Raw genomic sequence first — 10,945 nt, 5'->3', positions numbered from 1 at the left:
ATTTAATTCCCTGTTTTAAAATTCATCTTCTTGCAACGTCTAGAATGGTCCTATATTTTTCTTCTTAGACAGTGATTGATTTAGTGCTTAAATCATCCAAGAATAGTTAATAGAGTAAATACTTTTTTTTAAATAAAAATGGCCTGCTATGGTCTGAATGTTTGTACCTTCCCCATCCAATTCATATGTTGAAACCTAATCCTTAGTGTGATAGTATTGGAAGGTGGAGCTTCTGGGAGGTGACTAGATCAGTGGGATTAGTGTCCTTATAAAAGAGACCCTAGAGAACTGCCTTTTCCTTCCACCATATGAGGACACATTGTAAGGCACCATCTATGACCCAGAAAGCTGGCTGTCACTGGACACTGAATCTGCTGCCATCTTGATCTTGGATTTCCAAGTATTCCGAAATAGGAGAAATAAATTTCTTTTGTTTGTAAGCTACGCAGTTTATGGTGTTTTGTTATAGAAGCCCAAACAGACTAGGACAAGTCCTAAACAAAATATTAGCATTAGCAATATTAGCACATTAGCAATTTATTTTAAAAGATGAGATTGCCAAGTTGTATTGATTCCAAGATTTCAAGGTGGTTTGAATATCAGCAGATCAATCAACACATTGCATCCCCATAATATCTGAAAGGAGAAAAACCATATGACCTTCTTTATAGACTCAGGAAAGATATTTAACAAAATTCAGTATCCATTCATGATTAAAATTCTTGTCTAACTGGTAGAATGGAATGTTCATAACATGAAAAAGGGAATCTACAAAGGCCTTATTGCTATCATTTTTCTAAAATAATATAAACATTCTCTTTAGAATCAGGAAAAATTATTCCTATCACAATTTCTGTTCAACATTGTTCTGGAGATTATAGACAGGGTAGTAAGACAAGGAAACAATAAGTCAAAGAATTATGTATTTAAAATTGAGAACAAATACTATAATTCTTTAGACAATATTGTTGAAAGTCTACACAGAAAACCCAAAGAATGTATAGAAAAATATTAGGATATATAAGAGTTTAGCAGTGTTGCTAGAAATAAAATCAATGTAAATAAATCTACTTCATTTCTATATACCAGCAACAAATAGAAAATGTAATTTTACACTTTGGGAGGCTGAGGTGGGCAGATTACCTGAGCTCAGGAGTTCAAGACCAGCCTGCACAACATGGTGAAACCCCGTCTCTACTAAAAATACAAAAAGTTAGCTGGGTGTGGTGACGCACACATGTGGTCTCAGCTACTTGAAAGGCTGAGGCATGAGAATCACTTGAACCCAGGAGACAGAGGCTGCAGTGAGCCAAGATTGCACCACTGCACTCCAGCCTGAGCAGCAGAGTGAGACTCTGTCTCAAAAGGAAGAAAATGTAATTTTGTGTTTATAGTAGCAACTAAGTAAAAACCATTAAAATATGTAAACACTTTGTAGAAAAATTACAAAAGTTTATTGAAAGATATCTTAAAATATCTAAATAAGTGGAGTGATACGCCATCTTTTTAGAAAGACTCAATATAGTTTTTTAAATATCAATTTTAATCTCAACTTAAGGTTTGGATAAAATTAAAATTTCAGCGTAATTTTTTTTCATGGAACTTAACAAGGTGATTCCATGCACTGAATTCCAAGAGTCTGGAAAAGAGCCAAAATTCTCCTAAAGCAAAAGAGTAAGTGGAGAGATTTGTTTCAACTGCAGTAAAAAGTTATACAGCTCTAGCAACTAAGATGAAAGTGTAATATTAGCATAGAGATAGATAATGTGTTCAATGGAACTAAAGACAGAAGCCCTACAACTTATGGAAACTTGATTTGTGAACAAATTTGGCACTTCACCCAGCACTTTGGGAGGCTGAGGCGGGCGGATCAACTGATGTCAGGAGTTCGAGACCAGCCTGGCCAACATGGCAAAACCCTGTCTCTACTAAAAATACAAAAATTAACCGGGTGTGGGGGCATGCGTCTGTAGTCCCAGCTACTCAGAAGTCTGAGGCAGAAGAATTGCTTGAACCCAAGAGGCAGAGGTAGCAGTGAGCCGAGATCACATCACTGCACTCCAGCCTGGGTGGCACTTCAGATCAATGGGAAAATTAGGAGTGTTCAACAATGTTGACAACACAATTGTTTAATCATGTAAGGAAAAAGTTGGATATGTACCTCATATAATACACAAAAGTCAGTCCCAGGAGATTTAAAACTTACATTTGAAAGGGAAAACATTTAAACATATAGGAGAAAATGTAGATAAATGTTTATACACTCAGGTTAGAATTTATTAAAGAAAAAACAAAAATGACAAACTTTAAAGGAAAATACTTATACATTCAAAAGCTTTAAAATTAAAACCTTATGTTAATCAAAGCAATAATAGAAACACGAAAAAAACTGGAAGATAGACTTGCAACACACATACAAAATGAAGAATTAAAATGTAGAATATATTCAGAATGGAGGTGACATGATTTTATATATTGTTTTAAAAGATTACCAGGCCAATAAAATGTATATAGGTGCAATAGTGAAAACTGGGTCAGCAGTTAAGAGGCAAGTTAGGTGAATGGTGATGGAATTTTGGACTGGGGTCGTAGAGCAGTGGAGAAAAAGGAAGCAGATGGATTCCAGATGTGTTTGTGCATGTGTGGCCAACATAACTCACTGATAAATTGTATGTGGATTTTAAAGAAAAGGAAAAAATTTGATTTTGACTCCAAAGTTCTTGGCTTGATCAACTGGGTAAATGAGTTTCTATAAATAAATACATTTATTTCTATTCATGGGAAGGCCTGAGAGGGGAAAATGTTCAGATTGAGGAGGAATATAGAGTTAACCTTTTGGCCATGTTAAGTTTAAGTTACCTATTAGGTACCTAAATGGAGATATTGGCTCCATTACAATAGACACTAGCTGCTTTAGTTCAGACTTCCACAGAGAGATCAGACATAGAAGAATAATTTGGATGTCATTGACCATATGTGGTGTGAGAGTATCTTTTTTTTTTTTTTTTTCCTGTACTGTGATGTGAAACAGAAATGACTGTGATTTGTGATTCTGGAGATGAAAGACGAAGTGAAAAGGACCCCTACTTAGAGGAGACGTGGTGCCCCTGAACAATAGAGGCAGGAAAGGTACTGAAGAGAGCAATGTTCAGTAGGGTCCCCCAGGGCAGGCACACAGTTGACCACCTCTAGGAACAGTAATATGTGGTACTGAGTATTATTGTATTATAGATTCAGGGGATACGTGTGCAGTTTGTTACATGGGTGTATTGCATAATGCTGAGGTTTGGGCTTGTAGGTAACTCGCCATCCAAACAGTGAACATAGTACCCAATATGTAGTTTTTCAACCGTTGCCCCCTCAAATTTTAAAGTCTCCAGCATCTATTGTTTCTATCTTCATGTTCACTTGCACCCATTGTTTAGCTCTTACTTATAAGTGGTAACTTGTGGTACTTGATTTTCTGTTTCTGCATTAATTCACTTAGGCCTCTGGCTGCATCCATGTTACTGCAAAAAAAAGTTTTTCATTCTTTTTTATGGCTGCATAGTATACTATGGTGCATATGTACCACACTTTCCTTGTCGAACGCACCACTGATGGTCACTTAGGTTGATTCCATGCCTTTGCAATTGAGAATACTGCTGAGATAAACACACAAGTGCAGGTGTCTTTTTGATAAAACAATTTCTTTTCCTTTGGACAGATACTCAGCAGTGGGATTGCTGGGTCAAATGGTAGTTCTATTTTTAGTTCTTTGAGAAATCTCAGTACTGTTTTCCATAAGGGTTGAACTACTTCACATTCTCACCAACAGTGTATAAGTGTTCTCTTTTCTTCATATCCTTGCCAACATCTGTTATTTTTTGACTTTTTAATAGCTGTTTTGACTGGTATGAGATGATATATCATTATGGTTTTAATTTGCATTTCTCTGATGATTAGTGAGGATGAGCATTTTTTCCTATGTTTATTGGCCTCTTGTATATCTACTTTTTTAGAAATCTTTGTTCATGTCCTTTGCCCACTTTTTAGTGGGCTATTTAAGTTCCATATATATTCTGGATGTTAGTCCTTTGTTGGATGCATACTTTGCAAATATTTTCTCATTCTGGAGGTTGTCTGTTTATTCTCTTGATTGTTTCTGGTTTGTGTGTTTGTTTATTGTTTGCTGTGCAGAAGCTCTTCAGTTTAATTACGTCTCATTTGTCTATTTTTAGTTTTGTTGCCTTTGTTGTTCAGGTCTTAGTCATAAATTCTTTGTCTAGGCCAATGTCCACAAGAGTTTTTCTTAAATTTTCATATTTTGAGGTCATAAATTTAAGTATTTACTTCCTCTTGAGTTAATTTTTTTATACGGTGAGAGATGGGGGTCCAGTTTCATTCTTCTGCATATGGATACTCAGTTTTCTCAGACCATTTATTGAATAGGATGCCCTTTATTGTTTATTTTTGTCAAATTTGTCAAAAACCAGTTGGTTGTAGGTATGGCTTTGTTTCTGGATTTTTTATTCTCTTCCACTGATCTATGTGTCTGGTTTTTGTTTGTTTGTTTGCTTTTTACTATTACAATGCTATTTTGGTTACCTTAGCCATATAGTATGGTTTAAACTCAGGCAATGTGATGCCTCTAGATTTGTTCTTTTTGCTTAGGATTGCTTTGGCTATTTGGGCTCTTTTGGGGTTTCAGATGAATTTTAGAATTGGTTTTTCTAATTCTGTGAAAAATAACGTTGGTAATTTGATAGGAATAGCATTGAATGTGTGGATTTCTTTGGGCAACATGGTCATTTTAATGATATTGATTCTTCTTGTTCATGGGGATGGGATATTTTTCCATTTGTTTGCATCCTCTGTGATTTCACTCATCAGTGTTATGCAGTTCTCCTTGTAAAGATCTTTCACCTCCTTGGTTTGCTGTATTCCTAAATATTTTATTTTTTGTGTGGCTATCATAAATAGAATTGAGTTCTCAATTTGGTTCTCAGCTTGAACATCCTGTGTGCATAGAAATGCTACGGATATTTAATAGCAAAGACTTGGAACCAATCCAAATGTGCATTAATGATAGACTGGATTAAGAAAATGTGGCACATATACACAATGGAATACTATGCAACCATAAAAAAGAATGAGTTCATGTCCTTTGCAGGGACATGGATGAAGCTGGAAACCATCATTCTCAGCAAACTATCACAAGGACAGAAAACCAAACACTGCACGTTCTCACTCATAGGTGGGAGTTGAACAATGAGAACACATGGACACAGGGCGGTGAACGTCACACACCAGGGCCAGTCGGAGGTCCGGGGCTGGGGGAGGGATAGCATTAGGAGAAATACCTAATGTAAATGACGGGTTGATGGGTGCAGCAAACCAACATGGCACATGTATACCTATGTAACAAACCTGCATGTTGTGCACAAGTACCCTAGAACTTAAAGTATTATAATAATAATAATAATAAAGAAATGCTACTGATATCCATATGTTGATTTTGTGTCCTGAAGTTTTACTGAAGTCATTTAACAGGTCTAGGAGTCTTTCAGAGAAATCCCTAGGGTTTTCTAGGTATAGAATCATGTCATCAGAGAACAGAGATAATTTGACTTTCCCTTTTCCTATGTGGATGCCTTTTATTTCTTTCTTTTTTCTGAATTCTGTAGCTAGAACATTCAGTACTACGTTTAATAGGAGAGGTAAAAGTGGGCATCCGTGTTTTGTGCCGGTTCTTAACGGGAATGCTTCAAGCTTTTGCCCATTCAATATGATGTCAGCTGTGGGTTTGCAATAAATGGCTTTTATTATTTTGAGATATGTTCCTTCAGTGTCTTGTTTGTTCAGGGTTTTTATCATGAAGAGACATTGGACTTTTTTATTGAATGCTTTTTCTGTCTGTTGAGATGATCATGTAATTTTGGTTTTTAATTTTGTTTATGTGATGAATCACATTTATTGATTTGCATATGTTGAAACATCCTTGCATCCCAGGAATAAAACCCTCTTGGTTGTGATAAATTATCTTTTTGATATGCTGCTGGATTTGGTTTGCCAGTCGTTTATTGAGGATTTTTGTGTCTGTGTTTATCGGAGATATTGGCTTGTAGATTCCTTTTTGTTTTGTCCTGCCAGATTTTGGTATCAAGATGATACCGGCTTTACAGAATGAGTTAGAGAAGAATCCATCTGACTTGATTTTTGGAATAGTTTCAGTAAGATTAGTACCAGTTCTTCTTTGAACATCTGGTAGAATTTGGCTCTGAATGCATCTGGTCCAGGGCTTTTTTTTGGTTGGTAGATTTTTTATTACTGATTCAATTTCACAATTAATTATTGGCTTGTTTGGCATTTTAATTTCTTCCTGGTTCAATCTTGGGATGTTTCATGTTTCCAGAAAATTATCCATTTTCTATAGATATTCTAGGGTGTGCACAGAGATGTTCCTAGTAGTCTCTGAGGATCTTTTATATTTTTGTGATATCAGTTGTAATGCCACCTCTGTCACTTCTGAATGTGCTTAATTGCACAATCTTGTTTTCTTGGTTAATCTAGGACAATCTATCAATTTTGTTTATCCTTTCTAAAGGCCAACTTCTTGTTTTGTTGATCCTTAGTCTGTTTTTTTGGCCTCAATTTCATCTAGTTTTACTATAATCTTTGTCATTGCTTTTCTTCTGTTAGCTCTGTGTTTGCTTTGTTTTTTGTTTATCTAGTTCCTTTAGGTGCAATGTTAGGTTGCTAATTTGAGATCTCTCTATCTTTGTGATTTTGGCATTTAGTGCTATAAACTTTCCTCTTAATACTGCTTTCACTATGTCCCAGAGATTTTGGTGTGTTGTGTCTCCATTTTCATTTGTTTCAAAATATTTTTTTATTTCTGCCTTAATTTTGTTCTTTACCCAAAAGTCATTCAGAAGCAAATTGTTTAGTTTCCATGTACATCTGTTGTTTTGAGTGTTCCTCTTGGTATTGATTTCTAATTTTACTTCACTGTGGTCTGAGAAAGTGCTTGATATGGTATGATTTCAGTTTTTAAAAATATACTGAGATTCTCTGTAATAACAAGTGTATGGTCAATTTTAGAAAATGTTGCATAGCACAGATTAGAAAAATTATATTCTGTGATTGTTGGATGGAATATTCTGTAGACATCTATTAGGTCCATTAGGTCAAGAGTCCAATTTAAGTCCAGAGTTTCTTTGTTAGTTTTCTGCCTCAGTGATCTGTCTAGTGTTGTCACTGGAGTGTTGAAGTCATCCACTGTTATTGGATGGCTGTCTATCTTTCTCTTTAGGTCTAGTAGAATTTGTTTTATAAATGTGGGTGCTCTGATGTTCAGTGCATGCATAGCGTTGAATTGAACTCTTTACCGTTAAATAATGCACTTCTGTGTCTTTTCTTACTGTTGCTGCTTTAAAGTCTGTTTTATCTGATACAAAAATAGCAACCTCTGCTCTTTTTTGTTTTCCATTTGTGTGATTGATCTTTCTCCATCCCTTTATTTCGAGCCTATGAATGTTTTTACACATAAGATAGGTCTCTTGAAGTCAGTGGAAGTTTGGGTCTTGTTTTTGCCCAATTGTGCCACTCTCTGTCTTTTAAGTGAAGCATTTAAGCCATTTACATTCAAGGTTAATATCGATATGTGAGGTTTGTTCCTGTCGTACTGTTGCTAAGTGATAAATATGTCTCAATTTTGTAATTGCGTTATATGATCTGTGTACTTATGTGTGCTTTTATGGTAACAAGCGTCATTCTTTTGTTTCCATGTGCAGATCTCTTCTGAGTATTTTTGTAAGACTGATCTGGTAATGACAAATTCCCTTAGCATTTGCTTCTCTGGGAATGACTTTACTTCTCCTTCATTTCTGAAGCTTGTTAGGATATGAAATTCTGGTGGCATTTTCTTTTCTTTAAGAAGGCTAAAAGTAGGCCCCTAATCTCTTTTGGTTTGTAATGTTTCTGCTGAGAAGTCTACTGTTAGTCTGATGGGATTTTCTTTACAGGTAATTTTGTCCCTTTTCTCTAGTTGCCTTTAAGATTTTTCCCCTTCACATTGACCTTGGATTGTCTGATGATTGTACCTCAGGAATGGTTATATTGTGAAGTGTCTTGCAGGTATTCTCTGAATTTCTTGTGTCTGGATGTTGACTTCTCTAGCAAGATTAGGGATGTTTTCCTGATTTTTTTTTCTCAGGTATGTTTTCCAAGTTGCTTACCTTTTCTTTTTTTCTCAGGAATGCCAATGGTAGTAGATTTGGTCACTTTACATAAACCTATATTTCTCTAAGGCTTTGATCATTTTTTAAAATTCTTTTTCCTTGATTTTTGTCTGACTGGGTTAATTCAAAAGACCAGCGTTCAAGCTCTGAAATTCTTTCTTCTGTTTTGCCTAGCCTGTTGTTAAAGATTCCAACTGTTTTTTTAAATCCTTTAGTGAATGTTTCTATTCCAGAAGTTCTATTAGGTTTTTTCTTAATATAGTTATCTTGTCTTCTATATCTTGAATCATTTCTCTGGCTTTTTCTTATTGGATTTCAACTTTCTCTTGGATCTCATTGAGTTTCCTTGCAATTTGTATTTTGAATTCTTTTTCTGTCATTTCAAACTTTTCAGTTTGATTAGGATCCATTGCTAGAAAGAGAATGCAATCCTTTGGAGGTGTCAAGGACTCTGACTTTTAGTACTTCCAGAGTTCTTGTGCTGATTCCTTCTCATCTGAGGGAACTGATGCTTCTTATTTTTGAATTTTCTATTATTTGGATGGGACATTTTTATTTTTAAATTCTTTTTTCTCTTGAGGGCCTGACTAAGGTGTACACTGCATATGGTCCTTTGGCTTCATTCCTGGGTGTTTTCAGTGGGCCAAGACTCTATATGGGTTCATTGTTTGTGGATAGTTTCTGTGCAGTGGTTTTCTTAGATGTTGCTTGTTGTAGTGATGCATTGGATGTATGAGCCAAAAAGCTATCTCCTGCAGGACTGACTGAGTTCTGATGTCTCAGAAAGCTTGTCCCATGCACCTAACACTTAGCCTGTCTGGCAGCAGGCTTTTTATTTGGTGGTGTCGTTCAGGCTGCAATCCAATAGATGGTGCTTAAGTGTAAAAGCTGGCTTGTCCTCAGGTGGACTGATGATGAGTGGAAGCACCTGCCCTGAAGGGATGGGTGGTAGGAAGAGATTGTGTTGGGGCACACTGAAGTGTCAGGGGAAGGGGCTGGGGTGTGTACCAACTCCTCATCCTGAGTTGGCAGGAATGTGATCCTATCACACCCCTGTCATAGGGCTCATGACCCTTATTTCATAAAGACTTTGACCTTTGTTTCCCCACCACAGTGTGGCTGCAGGCCCTGGATACACCCCTCTGAGAGCTACCCCAGTATGGGCTCAAGGCAGACCCTCTTCCCCTAGTCCAGAGCAGGCAACTCTATGGTCTGTCTCTCTTCCATTGCTGGATGTTACTGTTCTATATAGGGAATAGGGATGGGGAGTTGGGCTTTGTACAAGCTCAAACAGCATGGATTCACTTTCAGCAAGGGTGAAGCCACCACAAAAAGTATGAAAAACACTTTCTCCAAGTGCATGTGCTCTGGCCCCCTGTGGGAAGTTGCATCCCCAACATGTTATGGCGGAAGGCAGGAGATGATACTCCTCCACATCTGTTCCTGGGAGCCAGTGCTGCCCCCTTCTGTCACTGGTGCTGTGCCTTTATTTCCTTTGTCTTGAGGGGGCTTTTGTAGGGCTCCTCCCACCAAGGGCACTCCCGCCTACCCTTTCTCTGGACCCTAAGTTTCCTGGTTGACCTTTAACAGACTCTTACTGCCTTCCTTTTTCGTACCCCAGCTCCTTCCCATAGGCACTCCAACAGATTCTAGTTCTCTTCTCTCAGCGTTCCATTCAGAACTTGTCCATTCACCAGTAACTTTGATCTTTCTGAGGAGAACTGACATCTGATGTCTCTAGTCAGCCATCTGCTCTTATCACCAGATTCTCCCATTTACCTTCTTGGCATTCTCTTTTCACCCACCAACATAGTCTTTAATCCCCGTGGGCCATCTGGATACTGGTTTGCATCACGAATTGAGGAGGCCTCAGGAAATGAAGAAGAAGGGAAGAAGAGGGTGACAGGAAGCAGGAAAAGGCAAGGCAGGAGAAAGAGACAAGGGAAGACCTCAGTACTCAGTATTATGTTTTTATTTCCCATATTGCAGTCTTCAAGTGTCTTTACTGATGTGTCTACGTTTGGGAGAACTAAACTTGCCATTTTTGCTATTATGTCTATGCCTAGGGTCAAGAAGGGCAGGGAAGTGGCGGCAGCCTAGAAGGCAGGTATAATGCAGTAAGGGGCAACAAATAGAAAAGCCCAGAACATCAGTCCATCGCAGCATGATATGGAATGACTGACTACCCAATATCCATTTTCTACCCCACCTGGGTCTGGGAGAGAGGGGGCAAGGGTCACTGATTATTATGGGCCAATTATGATAATCCCATTCCCCTTGCTGGAGGTTGTCAGTGGAAAGGCCTAAGCTCATTTAAACCAATGAGAGATGAGGAGAGTTTTGCTGTGGTCTCCTGGGAAAGAAATGTCTTAACTCTTAAGAGTAAGTTACAAAAAGTCAAGTTCTTTCTTCTTAGACTTGAAAGTGGAAGCCTGTCACATGTATACATATGTAACAAACCTGCATGTTGTGCACATGTACCCTAGAACTTAAAGTATAATTAAAAAAAAAAAAAGAAAGAAAGAAAATGGAAGCCTGTATTCCCAAATGCTACTGACTACAATCCTATGACCACAAGAGAAATTTAGGATGAAATTTATCTACTGGATGTAGTTGTAGATAGACAAAAAGAACCAAGGTCCATCTCATTAAACCACCACCTCTAAGGCATGCCTTACCTCTGCAGTGCCTTGATGTGAGTTAATACCTTCTTTAATAGTTAA

Source organism: Theropithecus gelada, chromosome 4, assembly GCF_003255815.1.
Source record: "Theropithecus gelada isolate Dixy chromosome 4, Tgel_1.0, whole genome shotgun sequence".
Lineage (NCBI taxonomy): Eukaryota > Metazoa > Chordata > Mammalia > Primates > Cercopithecidae > Theropithecus > Theropithecus gelada.
This window is presented reverse-complemented; position numbering follows the sequence as displayed.